The sequence below is a fragment of the Vulpes lagopus genome, chromosome 1, assembly GCF_018345385.1.
Source record: "Vulpes lagopus strain Blue_001 chromosome 1, ASM1834538v1, whole genome shotgun sequence".
NCBI lineage: Eukaryota > Metazoa > Chordata > Mammalia > Carnivora > Canidae > Vulpes > Vulpes lagopus.
The window spans coordinates 172659172-172674212 of record NC_054824.1 but is presented as its reverse complement, the minus strand read 5'-3'; the positions used below and the strand labels follow the sequence as shown (position 1 = coordinate 172674212).

General features: G+C 38.9%; 1 protein-coding gene across 4 annotated transcripts in view; it reads left to right on the top strand.

Moving 5' to 3' along the window:
- Nucleotides 1-2192: 2192 nt before the first annotated feature.
- Nucleotides 2193-15041, top strand: part of CEP350 (centrosomal protein 350) — a 151298-nt gene continuing 138449 nt past the window's right edge. For all 4 annotated transcript variants that reach the window (XM_041756348.1, XM_041756359.1, XM_041756369.1 and 1 more), the window contains exon 1: nt 2193-2559. The gene's annotated coding sequence lies outside the window, so the exon portion shown is untranslated. The remainder of the gene's footprint in view (nt 2560-15041) is intronic.

Below are 15041 nucleotides of genomic sequence, written 5' to 3'. Positions count from 1 at the left end.
TTTATTTAAAAATACTTATATTTTTAAATGGCTAGTATTTTCACATGGTTCAAAATTCTTAAAGTACAAAAGAGTACAACTGATAAATCTCCCTCTTATTCTTGTTCAATTTCCTTCCATGCAGCCAGTGTTAGCAGCGTCTTCTGCATTAATGTAGAGATGGCTCATACATGTACAAGCAAATATTATATATCTCTCCACTTTTTCTTAACTCAAATAGTAGAGTACTATTTACATGGGTTCAGTTACCTCTGACTCCTCTTTGGAGCGGGAACACTTAATGTGGTGGGTAACATTCTCACTTGGCTGGTAAGGCTCCTGTATGTTTTTCAGGCTGAATCCAGTGTCTGGTTCCTCTGGCTTCCAGATTCTGATGCACACACATCAAGCTTTACATGTTGTCTCCTTAAAGCCCTTCTCACCCCTCTGTCTATTCCCTTCAGAAATCTTCCTCTCAAATTCTGTGAATCTACAGTCTCTCAAGCCTTTCTATATCACTGACCAGGTTGTAGAGTCTTGAGAAAGGGGCCAAGAATTACATAACTGGTGTCATATTACCTCTTTGCAATTTGGCTACTTGGACTCCTGTCCTATAATTTACTTGCTGCTATCCATTTGTCTTAAGCTCTCACTCAAAAAATTGCAATTTAATATTCATTATAGTAAAATATGATGAAACGCTGCAAGAGTCAATGTGTAGGGTACAAACAACAGTTATGGCATGTCAAAATGGAGAGAGGTGGCTGTGTTTGAGGTATTAGGGGGGTGAAGGAGAGGCAGGGATCTGCACAAGGTAGGACTAGTGGAAATCACGCATAGGATGACATGAGGATAACATCGCTCTCCACACAGCGACGGGAACTTTTGGTGTTTTCTGTTACCCAGGAGGCAGCATGGGGGTGGAGAAGCATAAACAGGGTTTAGCGAGAGACCTCAAATCTTACATTTGCCTTTTGCTTATGGTATAATATTGGGCAAATTACTTAGCTTTTCACAACCCATTTCCTCTTCTAAAAAAAAGTTTTATAAATACTAAACAAGGTGGTTGTATAATGGATGGGGGAAATAACTAAATAACTCTTTCCTTATGTTGTTTTTCGTGCTACTGCTGGCACCACTGGGATACCCACATTTCCTGTTCTCTCCAGCAGTTTCCTAGAGACACAATACATACTTTACATACAGGATTTTATACATCCACGTAAGTCTTATCCAGGCACAGCCAAAGGCCCTGCAAAGAGGGAGCAGTTACTGCCTCCTGCTTCTACTGTTGAGATCTACCCAACAAGCAGGGATCGAGCCCCTAAAACGTCCCAGTTACCGACCTAGGCCCTATTGGGGTACAGAGAGACAAAAGGGTCTTCAAGATACTTAAAGATGAGAAACAGTCTCTGGATAAACAGCTATCGGAGTTCGGAAGGTGGAGGAAAAGTGATGGGCAGAGAGCTTGTGTGAAGTGAGCACCTAACGGAAGGTGGCATTATTTGCAGAAGAGGTGTCATTTAAGCTAAGTCCTGACACATGTTAGAATTCACCATACGGAGACTGGGGAAGGAGGATAAAGGTATCAGAAGACCTGCTGATCACAGACTGCACCGTTCATCATCGATGCCTATACCCAACCGGAGGAAACACCGATATACTCGCTCTGGATTAGCCGTCAGGCTGCAGGTCTGTAAGTCTCCAGAATAAAACCGCCACAGTGACAGCAGCGGGGGGAACTGCAGCAGCCGCAGAGCTGCAAAGACTCTGAAACTGACGCGGGTAAAGAAGATTTACTTGGACGACAACTGGTGGGAACACCGTAAATTCTGAGAAGCTGCACATTCTGACTTCTGAGTTCACCCTGGTCAATCCCCCCGCTCCCCCCTCCCTTGTTTTTTTGGCCGGGGTGAAATGCGCAGCCAGAAGGCCCAATTAGCGTCCGAAGAAGGAGGGCGGGGGAGGTCTCCGCTGCGGATCTGCTCTGGCTCCTCCCGAGTCCCGCTGGGCACCAACCCGCCACGCCAAACATGGCGCTCTCGAACGTCCTTTCTTCGTCTTATCCCTGCCCGCACATCTTAGCCACACTCAACATGGCCCCAACTAAAGGCTGTATTCCTGTGGAGCCGACTCGGGACAGTTCTCGCGAGGTTTGCCTGCCCCCGCCCCCCCCCCCGACCGCTCCCGCCCTGCCTCGCGCGGCCGCCACCGCCACTGCCGCCGGCGCCGCTCCTCCTCCGTGTCAGTTGTTGGGCTGTAATGGCGACTGGGCCGCCGCCGCCGAAGTGACTCCCGGGCGGGGGAGCGGGGCCGGACCTGCGCCAGAGGGAACTGCAGAGGGCCGCAGCTCAGGGGGAGGCTTGCTGTGGGGGAGGGGAGGCAGCCTTTCCGCCTCTCCTTCCTTCTCTGCAGCCCGGCGGATCCGGGGAGCCGGTGCGAGGCGGGCACCCGGTGCGTCCCCGGAGCGGGGAGGCCAGGCCCGGCAGCCCTGGGGCCGGTCGGGGCGGCATCGCTGCACCCTCCGCCAGGCCCCGCGGGATGCACCGTGGGAGCCGAGGGCGGAGGCGACACTCTCAGGTGAGCTGCGGGAGGACGTGGCTGGGACCGCAGACGCTCGCTTAGCTTCTGCTGCCTCTGTCCGCGGTCCCGGGTCCCCGGTGGCGGCGAGAGAGGCGGGGCGGGGCGCCGGGAGCCCTGGCCCAGCCTGGCGTCCCCCTCGGGGACCCTCCCTGGGCCCCCCGCTTCTGCGGGGAGGGCTATCCTGAGACCTCGATTTCAGGTCCCACCGGTGCCTGCCCAAGACGGATTTCCTTCCTTACCTGCCAGTGCGCCCCCCTCCCTCCCGCCGCCCCCCCCCCCCCCCGCGCCCTGCTCCCCCGCCCCTCCTCTCCTCTGCAAAACATGTAAGATACCTCTCGCCTTTGGTCTCCGGAGAACTGCTCCTCCTTCACTTGCAGATCAGGCGTATTTTAGGAAATTCCGGGCAACTGGCTCCAGTGGCAAGGATGACTGGGTTTCTGTTCCTTTTTGGTGGGGATAAACATTCTCAAGTATAGGGGAAAACTTTGATCTGCTCCAGTCAAGCAGCTGCTGAACGTAGTCTACCGATTTATTTCACAGATGATTTAGTGTGTGTGTGTGTGTGTGTGTGTTTGGGGGGGGGGGTAATTTCTTAAGCTTTACGCTTTGAAAGTTTGTCAGTATTTCTCCCCCTCCCCTCCCCGCCCTCTTTTTAAATGTGGCCCAACATGGTAAATAATATTTAACCGGTTTCACAAATACGGTTTGGAATTTCGCTGGGTTTTTAGTTTTCAGATAGGAGGTTGTACATAGGTATAAGATTTTAACATGGTTTTTAGTGTAGTAGCAAATCTTTCCTAAAGGAAAAGAGCCTTCTTATAGGACAGGTTGTCAGGAGTGGTAATCGGTATCCATGCACTCCCATCTGATTGTTTTTGTTGTTGTTGTTGTTTGTTTGTTTGTTTTGGATTTGGAAAAGTCGTTACTGTTCTGTTGCCATGTTAGCGATGCCTCCTCCTCCTGTCTTGCGTTTAAAGGTTTTAAAGGAAAAGGCTATCTTAGGCAGACCTAGCAACAGTGCGAAACGGTTTGTAAAAGCGATGATAAAATACGGAAAGCTGCTCTCCACTTAAAGCACTTCTTAGTTTAAAATACTGCTTTTAAACAAGGGAGTGTGTTGCTTATAACATGAGATTGTGACTTTGGGGGATTGGTCGTTAGGCCAATGGTACAAGTTGCTTCAAACCCATGGATGTGTAACATGGATTAATTTCGGTGTGCAAAATTGAGGAACTCCACCTAGTGTAATAAAGTAAATTTGAAGCGTTGAAGCGTCATTGCATTGAATTTAAGGTGCTTTAATCAGAAAATAAACGTCAAGCCAAAATACATTGTATGTGTGGATAAATAGTATGTATCTCATTTTTTCACGGTAGCAGGGCTTGGGTTTGTAACGATGGTGAAGTCCAGTAACTAAACAATTTCATACATGTGTGAGATAATTTCTCTGACTCTCATATTGTGTAAGGGTGTTACTACTTAACCAGCCTCCTGTGGGGAAATCAATTTATGGATTATGAAGTTTAGATTTTTTTCCTTATGCTTTTGATTGCCAGTCTTTTGCCCATTTAATAATCTGTCATATCATGGACAGTAGAAAGGAGATGGAGTCCCTATCTAACCAATTTTTATTTGTTGAATTACTTTGTTATAAAGGCAGCAAAAAAGAAGCAGCTGTTTAAAATAATTTACATCATTTTTTTTTTGGTGTATCTCCACATATTTTATTTAGTCTTTATAGCTGTATGAGGTAGGTTTGGCAAATATTTTTGTTTTGCAGTTGTGGAAATTGATACACAAGGGAGTTTATTTATATGAATGATGGTCTTATTTCTGCAGATCTAGAATTGTTTATTTTTATTGAGGTATAATTGACATTAGTTTCAGGTGTACAGCGTAATGGTTCTGTATGTATTGTGAAATGATCACAAGTCTAGTTAACATCGTAGAATTATTTTTATTTTTAAATTGAATATATAGATACTTCTGGACCTTAGTTTTTTTAAAATCTAAAAAGAAATTGTTTTTGCTCCTTTTGACATGCTGTTAACTCCTTTATGCTGATGGTTGTCGTTCTTTAAAAACAGTACTTTCAATAATTTTTGTTAATAATGAGCAAGTCATGAATTATTATAATAGATGGCTTCACTTCTGTGTGTACTTTTTGCTTGAACAGTGTTCTTCAGAAATTGTAGTTGACTGGTCCTCTCTCATTTTGTTTGGATACTCACAGTTCTGTCGTCTTTGATAATTCAAATGATTAATACTCTTGGTTATGAAAACCAGTATTTGGGCCACATAGTAGCATAACTGGAAAGTAGTAACATCTTGGTGATTTTATTGTAGAACTGATGATTTAAAATGTTAACTTGCCATCTCTACTTGTGATTGCTCTTATTGCAGCATGGGACAAGTTGTGAAATAATTTTCTTTATTGATGTTGTCTTCCCATGTCAAACAATTTCTAGTGTCGCAAATAGTCCAAAAACACAATCAAAAGATTTTATAGTGTGTTTTTTTTCCTGCACTTATGGCTTTTTGTTTATTATCACAAGTATGATTTTACATTTACTAGTGGTTATTTTGGTTGGTTATTTGCCTTTCTCATTTAATCTAAGTTCCATGATGGCAGAGATCCTCTGTTAACTATTGTACCCCCAATGCCTAGCATATAGTAAACTAATCAGTAAATATTAGTTGAATAAATTGACTAAACAGTGGTTTTGGCATAAGGTATAGAAAACAAAACAAACACTAGTTCATGTTCCTAGGCACACATCAACTCTAATTAAGAATATACTCCAGAGATATGTTCAAGTTTGTTAGGTAGCAGGGAATGACAGCCTGGGATTAAAAACCACTGAGAATAAGCCACAGGTGGATCCTGAAAACTTTATTGGATATTTTAATGATTTGCTTAGGTGTTCTGGCAATAGTTATTATAATTTAAAGAAAATAGAAGGTTTAAGACCCTGACCCAATTAGTACTATAATTATAGGCTCTTAATAACCTTAAGTCACTTCTTAATTACAGCATTGGGAGTTTTAAATCTTAAAGGCCAGCTAGTCCAATTCCCACGTTTTGCACATAAGTGAACAGTATCATATAGGGGAAATATCTTACGCAAAGTGGTTTTATAACTGGATGAAGAATTCATTATACAGTTGCTAAGTCTTCACTGTTTAATGACAGATAATTATCAAATCAGACGATGATTGTGACCAATTGGGCAATCTATTCATTCTACATCAGGGTAAGTTAAAAACTCAAAATAGACCTCTCCCTGAATCAAAAATATTTGTTAACTTAAAGATGAACCTCAACCTTCCCCTCTGCCATTGGGACTATAAATTGGTACAACCAGGACAATATTCTGGAAGGAAATTTGTTGTTACTTATCAAAATTAGGAGTGCATGAATTTGATGGTCATTTTGTTTTTAGGAGTTTAGCTTCCAGAAATTTTGGCATAAAAGCACAAGAACAAATCTACAAGGATGTTCATTTTAACATTATTATAAGTAAATGCTGGTAGTATTTATAAATAAACAATATCCTAAATGCCCCATTGGTAGAGGAATAGTTGAAATTATAGTATATTTATGCTGTGAAATACTATGCACCTGTTAACAGGTTGAGGGATAACTCCATTTACTTCATGAGAAGCTGCTGAGTGTATCATCAAGTGCAAGGACCATGCAGCTAACTTTCTGGGTTCAAATCCCAACTGCATCATTTATTAGATGTAGCCATTAGCAAATTACTTAAACTTGTCCATAAAGTGGATATAATTATAGTTCTCATTTGACAGGGCTGTTGTGAGAATTAAATGAGTTGCTATTTAAGCTGCAAGTAAGCATAGTAAACACTAATAAATGTTTAAGTGTTTGCAATTACTATTATATACTGACATTAAAGAACGTTCATGATATAATATTGAGTGAGAAAAATAAGTTGCATAACACTGTGTAATGTTCAGTTTTGAAAAAACACATGGGCAAAGAAATTTGATTTTATTATGATTTTGTATGGGCATAGGAAAGAGTCTGTAAGGATGGATGTTAAACTATTAGCTATATTGTCCCTGGGGGAGTGGGTGACTTTCTTTCTTTCTTTTTTTTTACTTTAGATACTTTTGTATTGTTTATTATAAGTCCCACTTATATAGTTTTTGAAACACTTTTTTCTAAAAAAAAAAATCGAAACAATTTTTTCTATTATACAGTCATATAAATGTATTTTTTAATTTAGTTTTTCAGAGATCTGTAGATTTCATCAATATATCACAGTGAGATTATATTTCAAAACTTTTGTTGATGGAAGATTAAACTTAAAAGTGTATTTATTTTCCACTAGCTTAGTGACCTTAAGTGTCATTTCTTAATTTACAAAGTAAGTACATACATAGCTCAATCAGTGTTTCTTAAACTCAGTATTACCAGACTGTGCTAGGAGGTGCCTTGGGGCACTGTAGTGATCTCACACAGGCACTGTGGAATATTTTAAAGTTTTCGAGGGAAACACCATAATATTTGACAGCTGTAGAATATCTGTGTGATATTTGACATCTGTGGAACACTGCTCCAACTATTAGTTTGAGGTAGTGTCTATGAGATTGTGTTACATTACTTTGGAAGACTGGATGTCTTCAAAAAGCTGGGTTTGGGGGTGCTGCTATGATAAAAAGCAAGTACTGTGCAAAAATCAGTATGAATGTAAAGGATAGTGGCAGTGTCCAAAGTGATTTCAAGGTTTGAGAAGTTGTATAATGTATAGTAGTTGCACACATCCCATTAATAAGTAATTGTGGTTATATAGTAATAAAATATTTCTTTTAATATATATGTATTTTTCAAACTGCTACTAAGTTGTTAGGACTCAAATACTTATTAGATTGTATGAATCTAATAAATGTAACTGGTAGGTATTTCTTTGGTGCCTGGGGGCACCATGAAAAAATTACCGAAAACGCTGGGAGTTCTCTTCACTGAAAAAGCTTGGGAACCTCTCCAACTCTTTTGACTAGGACACTCACAGTAAGAAATATATTTTTCATAGGGATATAATATATACATCTATGTATATATCTGTATATAAATAAAATGTAAGTTGCACTAAGCTAATACCCTTACTACTTCCATTACAACTCCATTTGGTTTCATTAAAAAATGCTAGCTTCAACCCACCAGATTGGGTTTTTAAAAATGATTTATTTAAGAGAGAGAGAGAGAGAGAGATGGAAAGAGTGCACATGATTGGGAGGGGCAGAGGGAGAGAGAATCCCAAGCAGACTCTGCACAGAGCTCAGAACCTGCTGTGGGGTTCAATCCCACAACCCTGAGACCACCATCCAAGCAGAAACCAAGAGTCAGATGCTCAACTTACTAGGCCACCCAGGCACCACCCCACCCCACCCCCCAATTGTTTGTTTGTTTTTTTACCTACTATTATTACATATTTGAAGAACATGTGACTGGATGACCTCTAATTTCTAGCTTTAATATGCTTTGTTTTCTAATTAGTTACAAATGAAGTTGGACTACACTTAATAGGTGTGTTTCTGAAAATTTGTATAGGTACTACATTTTTGTATGATGAATTATTTTGAATGCTATAGAGAAATAACGAGGTAAAGGAGATGTTTTTACAAAGAGAAAGATATTTTTTCAGACAGAAGAATATGATAAGTTTGGGTTTTGATGATTTTTTTAAGTTAACCACTTTAAGTTTTTGTTCTAAGTGGACTTTTGAAAGCTGCTTATGGAATCCCTTTTTATTTTTAAAAATTTTTTTTTTTTAATTTTATTTATTTATGATAGGCACACAGTGAGAGAGAGAGAAGCAGAGACATAGGCAGAGGGAGAAGCAGGCTCCATGCACCGGGAGCCCGACGTGGGATTCGATCCCGGGTCTCCAGGATTGCGCCCCGGGCCAAAGGCAGGCGCCAAACCGCTGCGCCACCCAGGGATCCCTGGAATCCCTTTTTAAAACTAGATTTAACAATCATTCACGAGTAAGAGTACTAGGTATAATAGGCTTCATTTTCATGATTTTCATATCTAAATCTATAAGTAAAAGTTAAAGAATTTCTGGGTTTGTTTTAAATTATAAAATGCATATGTATACATGTGATTATTTATCTTATATGTTGCCATAAAATACATTTTCTGCTTAGGAATGGTTAACCTCTTCATAGTATATGAAACAGCTGTATCCTTTTTCCTATTTGCATTTAAGAATTGGATTCTGAGACTTATCAATGGGACCATCCGTCAGCAAACAGGTCTGGTGTGTGTTGTGTATGGTGCATGGACTAGGGATATGTAAGGGGACTAAAACATGTAAAACTAGAGTTCCATGTAAGAGACATATATAAGTAATAGTACAAGTTGGTGAGAGGAATGATAAAGTACTGTGGATACACAAAGTGGGATCAACGGACACTGCATTAAGGAGTCAATTTAGTTTTCCAGTGAAAGAAAAGTAGTTGTCTTTGTTTCTTTTACAGCCGTAGCTTAAGTTAGCTAAGTTATTGTTTATGGAAGGAAACTTCTCAAAAATTTTTTTCTCCCTCAAATAGTGACAAGCACATATGCTTTTAAAACATTCAAAAACAGGGATCCCTGGGTGGCGCAGCGGTTTGGCGCCTGCCTTTGGCCCAGGGCTCGATCCTGGAGATCCGGGATCGAATCCCACATCAGGCTCCCGGTGCATGGAGCCTGCTTCTCCCTCCGCCTGTGTCTCTGCCTCTCTCTCTCTCTCTCTGTGTTCCTATCATAAATAAATAAAAATTAAAAAAAAAATTAAAACATTCAAAAACATATCCATGGAAAAATCTGTTTTCTCTCCTGGACACTTATTCTCTCTTCTCAGAGTTCATCAGTGATAACAATTTCTTAGGTATCACAGAGGTTTTGTCATAAAAATTTTATACTTTAGGGCAAAAAATAATCCTGACTTGCAAACTGGGAGACACCTTTATAGACATATACTCCTTGACATTAAGTTGAGAGAGTAAGCATTCAAGATAAAGTCTAGACTCGTATTTGTAGGACTTCCCCCCCCCCCCCCCATTATTCTTGATCTTGTTCATTGTCTTCTCCTTATGTAAAAGACTAGGGACACCTGTAGTCAATCTCTAGTTTAGCTCATTTCTTGTCAATGGGGAGATATGTTCTTTGTGAGCCTCTCCCTGCTACTTATGTTCCAAAGGCCAAACTGGTACCAAATGTCACAAACTTGTCTTCTGGATTTCCTAGATGACAGTAGATCAGCCTTGTATTTGTAAAAGTAGTTGTTGGGGTTTTTGTATTTTAAATGTGAAAAGAAAAAAAAAATAAATGTGAAAAGAGGTGAGGCTAAGTTCTCAGGTTATTTGTGTTTGTGTATTATATTGTGAGAGTGTTGGTTATTCTGAAAATTTACTTGGAACAGTGTAGTAGATCTGACCTAGAGCTGGAATGTTTTCTCCTTTTTTTCTAGCTTAGTCCCTACTAAATTCGTCCATTTTATATTTAGGTGAGATATTATGACTATTGCAGGGTTGTTTTTTTCTCATTCTTTCAGGCAGTGGTTGTTACATGGGATCCAATAGAGATGAGAGAACTGAAATGTAGCAAAGGTATGGAAAATATCCTTTGTGAGAGCCAAAACAAAGTAATTTCTTTAATCTTTATCTCTAGGGCCAGGCACATAGTACCAGCCCAGTAAATAATGGAGCCAAATCTATGTGACTTGAGAGTCTTGTCAATAAAATGTAAAGGGCAAATTTGCCGCTATTAGATACTTGAAAATTGTCTGTTTTATAAAATGTCATCTTGTATCTTATTTGTGTATATACCATAAGTATAGATCAGCATTCCTCAATCCTTCTGGTATCCAGACCACTGCATACTCCTTCAGTGATTAAAAACTTAAAAGAGCTTTTGTTTATGTGGGCTATATCTGTTGATATTTACCGCATTAGAAGTTTTAAATGTATATATTTTTAAAAATTTTAATTCCAGTGTAAAGTGTTATATTGGTATCAAGTGTACAATATAGGGATATAGTAATTCTATACTCAGTGTTCATCATGATAAGTTTACTTTTAATCCCCTTCACCTGGGCAGCCTGGGTGGCTCAGCGGTTTAGCGCCGCCTTCAGCCCAGGGTGTGATCCTGGAGACCCGGAATTGAGTCCCATGTCAGGCTCCCTGCATGGAGACTGCTTCTCCCTCTGCCTGTGTCTCTGCATCTCTCTCTGTGTGTGTCTCTCATGAATAAATAAATAAAATCTTAAAAAAAAAATAATCCCCTTCACCTACTTCACCCATCCATTTGTTCTCCATAGTTGAGTCTGTTTTTTGGTTTGTCTCCTTTTTTTCTTTGTTCGTTTGATGTTGTTTCTTAAATTCCACATATGAGTGAAATCTTATGGTGTTCATCTTTCTCTGACATCACTTAGCATTATACTCTCTAGTTCCATCCAACTTATTGCACGTGGCAAGATTTCATTCTTTTTCATGGCTGACTAATGTTCTATTGTGGGCGAATGTGTGTGCGCACACCTCTCCCCCCCACACCCATATCTTTTTTATCCATTCATCTATCAGTGGACATTTGGGCTGCTTCCATGTTTTGGTGATTGTAAATAATGCTACTACAAACGTAGAGGCGCATATATCTCTCAGATTAGTGTTTTTGTATTCTTTGGGTAAATAACCAATAGTGGAATTATTGGATGGATCATGTGGTAGTTCTACTTTTAATTTTTGGAGGAACCTCCATACTGTTTTCCACAGTAGCTGTACCAGTTTGCATTCCCACCAACAGAACAGTGAGGGTTCTTTTTTTCCACATCCTCACCAACACTTGTGTCTTGTTTTAATTTTTGCCATTCTGACAGGCATGAAGTGATATCTCCTTGTGGTTTTGATTTGCATTTTCCTGATGATGAGTGCATCTTTTTATGTGTCTGTTGGCCATCTGTGTGTCTTCTTTGTAGAAATATCTGGTTCATGTCTTCTCATTCTTTATTTTAATTTTTTAATAATTTTTTTAGAAAGAGAGGAAGGAAAAGGGGGCAGAGACAGAGGGAGAGAGAGAATCTTAAGCAGGTTCTATACCCAGGTGGAGTCTGATGCTGGGCTTAGTCTTACAACCTGGGGGTCATGACCTGAGCAGAAATCAAGAGTTGGACACTCAGTGGACTGAGCCATCCAGGAGTCCCCTCTTCTGCCCATTTTTAAATTATTTGTTTCTTGTGTGTATTGAGTTGTATAAGTTCTTTTTATATTTTGGATACTAACCCTTTTTTTGAATATGTCATTTGCAAATACCTTCTCTTATTCAGTAAGTTGTCTTTTAGTTTTGATGGTTGTTTCCTTAGCTCTGCAGAAGCTTTTTATTTTGGTGAGTCCCAATAGTTTGTTTTTGTTTCTCTTGCCTTAGAAGACCTACCTACTAAAATATTGCTATGGCTGATTATTCCTTGTGCTCTCTTCTAGGATTTTTATGGTTTCAGGTCTCATGTTTAGGCCTTAATGCATTTTGAGTTTTTATTTTTGTGTATAGTATAAGAGAGTGATCCAGTTTTTTTTTCTTTCACATGTAGCTGTCTAGTTTTCCCACTGCCATTTTTTGAAGAGACTTTTTCCTATTGCATATCCTTGTTGAAGATTAATTGACTGTGCAGTTGAAGTGTTGGTTTTTTTGTTTTTTTTTTTTTAGGTTTTCTATTCTGTTCTATTGATCTGTGTGTCAGTTTTTGTGCTAGTACCAAACTGTTTTGATTACTACAGCTCTCTAATATATCTTGAAATCTGGGATTGTGATAACTCTACTTTTGTTCTTTTTTGAGATTGCTTTGCCCATTTGGTTTTTTTTGTGGTTTCATACAAATTTTAGTATTATTTGTTCTAGTTTTGTGAAAAATACTGCTGGTATTTTGATGGAGATTGCATTCAATCTGTAGATTGCTTCAGGTAGCATAGACATTCTAACAGTGTTTGTCCTTCCAGTCCATGAACATGGAATATCTTTCCATTTGTTTGTGTCATCTTCAGTTTCTTTCATCAGTGTTTTATAGTTTTTAGAGGACAGGTCTTTCACCTCCTTAGTTAATTTCATTCCTAGGTGTTTTATTATTTTTGTTGCAATTTTAAATGGGATTATTTTCTTAATTTCTTTTCTGCTGCTTCATTATTATTGCATAGAAATGCAACAGATTTCTGTACAACAGATTTTATATCATGTGACCTTACTGAATTAATTTATCAGTTCTAATAGTTTTTTGGTGGCATCCTAGGGTTTTCTATATATGGTATAATGTAATCTGCAAATAGTGAAAGTTTTATTTCTTCCTTACCAACTTGTGTGCCTTTTATTTCTTTTTCTTGTATAATTGCTGTGGCTAGGACTTCGAGTGAGAAGGCCAGTCCTAGTCCAGTGAGAAGGTGAGAGTTCCTTGTTTTGTTCCTGATCTTAGAGGAAGAGCTCTTGGTTTTTCTCATTGAGTATGATGTTAGCTGTGATTTTTTTCATATGTGGCCTTTATTATATTGAGGTATGTTCCCTGTAAACCTACTTTATTGAGGGTTTTGATAACATGGATAGTTCTGATGAATGGATATTGTACTTTGTCTTTTTCTGCATTTCTTGAAATAATCATGGCTTTTATCCTTTCTCTTGTTGATGTGCTGTACCACATTGATTTGTGAATATTGAACCACCCTTGCATCCCAGGAATAAATCCTGCTTGGTTATGGTGAATGATTTTTTTAGTGTATTGTTGGATCCAGTTTGTCAGTATTTTGTTGAGGATTTTTGCCTCTGTGTTCATCAGAGATATTGACCTGTAGTTCTCTCTCTCTTTTTGTAGTATCTTTATCTGGTTTTGGCATCAAGGTAATGGTAGCCTCATAGAATGAATTTGGAAGTTTTCCTTCCTCTTTTATTTTTTGGAATAGTTGAGAAGAATAGGTATTAACTCTTCTTTGAATGATTGGTAGAATTCAGCTGTGAAGCCATGTGGTTCTGGACATTTGTTTGTTGGGAATTTTTTTGTTTGTTTTTTTAAATTTTTATTTATTTATGATAGTCACACACACAGAGAGAGAGGGGGGCAGAGACACAGGCAGAGGGAGAAGCAGGCTCCATGCACCGGGAGCCCGACGTGGGATTCGATCCCGGGTCTCCAGGATCGCGCCCTGGGCCAAAGGCAGGCGCCAAACCGCTGTGCCACCCAGGGATCCCTTTTTTTTTTTTTTTGATAACTGATACAATTTCATTGCTGGTAATCGATCTGTTCAAATTTTCTGTTTCTTCCTGATTCAGTTTTGAGAAGTTATAGGTTCTAGGAATTTATATTTTCTAGGTTGTCTGATTTGTTGGCATAATATTCTCTTAGAATCCTTTATAGTTCTGGGGTTGGTTGGTATTTCTCCTCTTTCATTTGCGATTTTATTTGAGTCCTCTCTCTTTTTTTTTTTTTTTAAATAAGTCTGGCTAAAGGTTTATCAGTTTTGTTGATCTTTTCAAAGAACCAGCTCCTAGCTTTATTGATCTGCCCTATTGCCATTTTTGGTTTCTATTTCGTTTATTTCTGCTGTCTTCTCTTTTATTGCCTTCATTCAATTGATTTCAGGTTGTGTTTGTTGTTCTTTTTATATCTCCTTTAGGTGCCAGGTTAGGTTGTTTGAAATTCTTGATTCTTGCAATAGGCCTCTGTTGCTTTGTACTTCCTTCTTAGAATACGTTTTGTTGCATCCCAAAGATTTTGGACCATTGTGTTTTTTATGCATTTTTAAATTTCCTCTTTCATTTCTTGGCTGAGTCATTTAGTTTTTAGTAGCATGTTATTTAACTTCCATGTATTTGTGTTTTTTCCAGATTTTTTCTTGTGGTTGATTTCTAGTTTCCTAACATTGTGATTGGAAAAGATGCATGATATGGAAGTTTTAAATCTATTTATTAATTTATTTAAAATAACAAATCCATATTAAAATAAATATTTTTTATTTTATTATTTTATTTTTATTTTTTTTATTTATGATAGTCACACACACACAGAGAGAGAGGCAGAGACATAGGCAGAGGGAGAAGCAGGCCCCATGCACCGGGAGCCCGACATGGGATTCGATCCCGGGTCTCCAGGATCGCGCCCTGGGCCAAACGCAGGCGCCAAACCGCTGCACCACCCAGGGATCCCTAAATAATATTTTTTAATGAAAGATAATTATATTTTCCAAAATAAAAAGGTTTAGTGAAAGGAGTGACATTGTTTGACATTTTTCAAATCTTTTTAATGTCTAGCTTAATAAAAGACATCTGGGTTCTCATATCTCCTTCTGTATTCAATCTGTTGTGGTATCACGTGTCATGTAGCCTTTGGGAGACTATAGTATATGTTCTCAGAATGAAAATGAAAAAGAGGAATTATGTCTTAATGTTATGGAAATAGTTTTTTTTTTTTTTTTTGGAAATAGTTTTGATTTCAAAG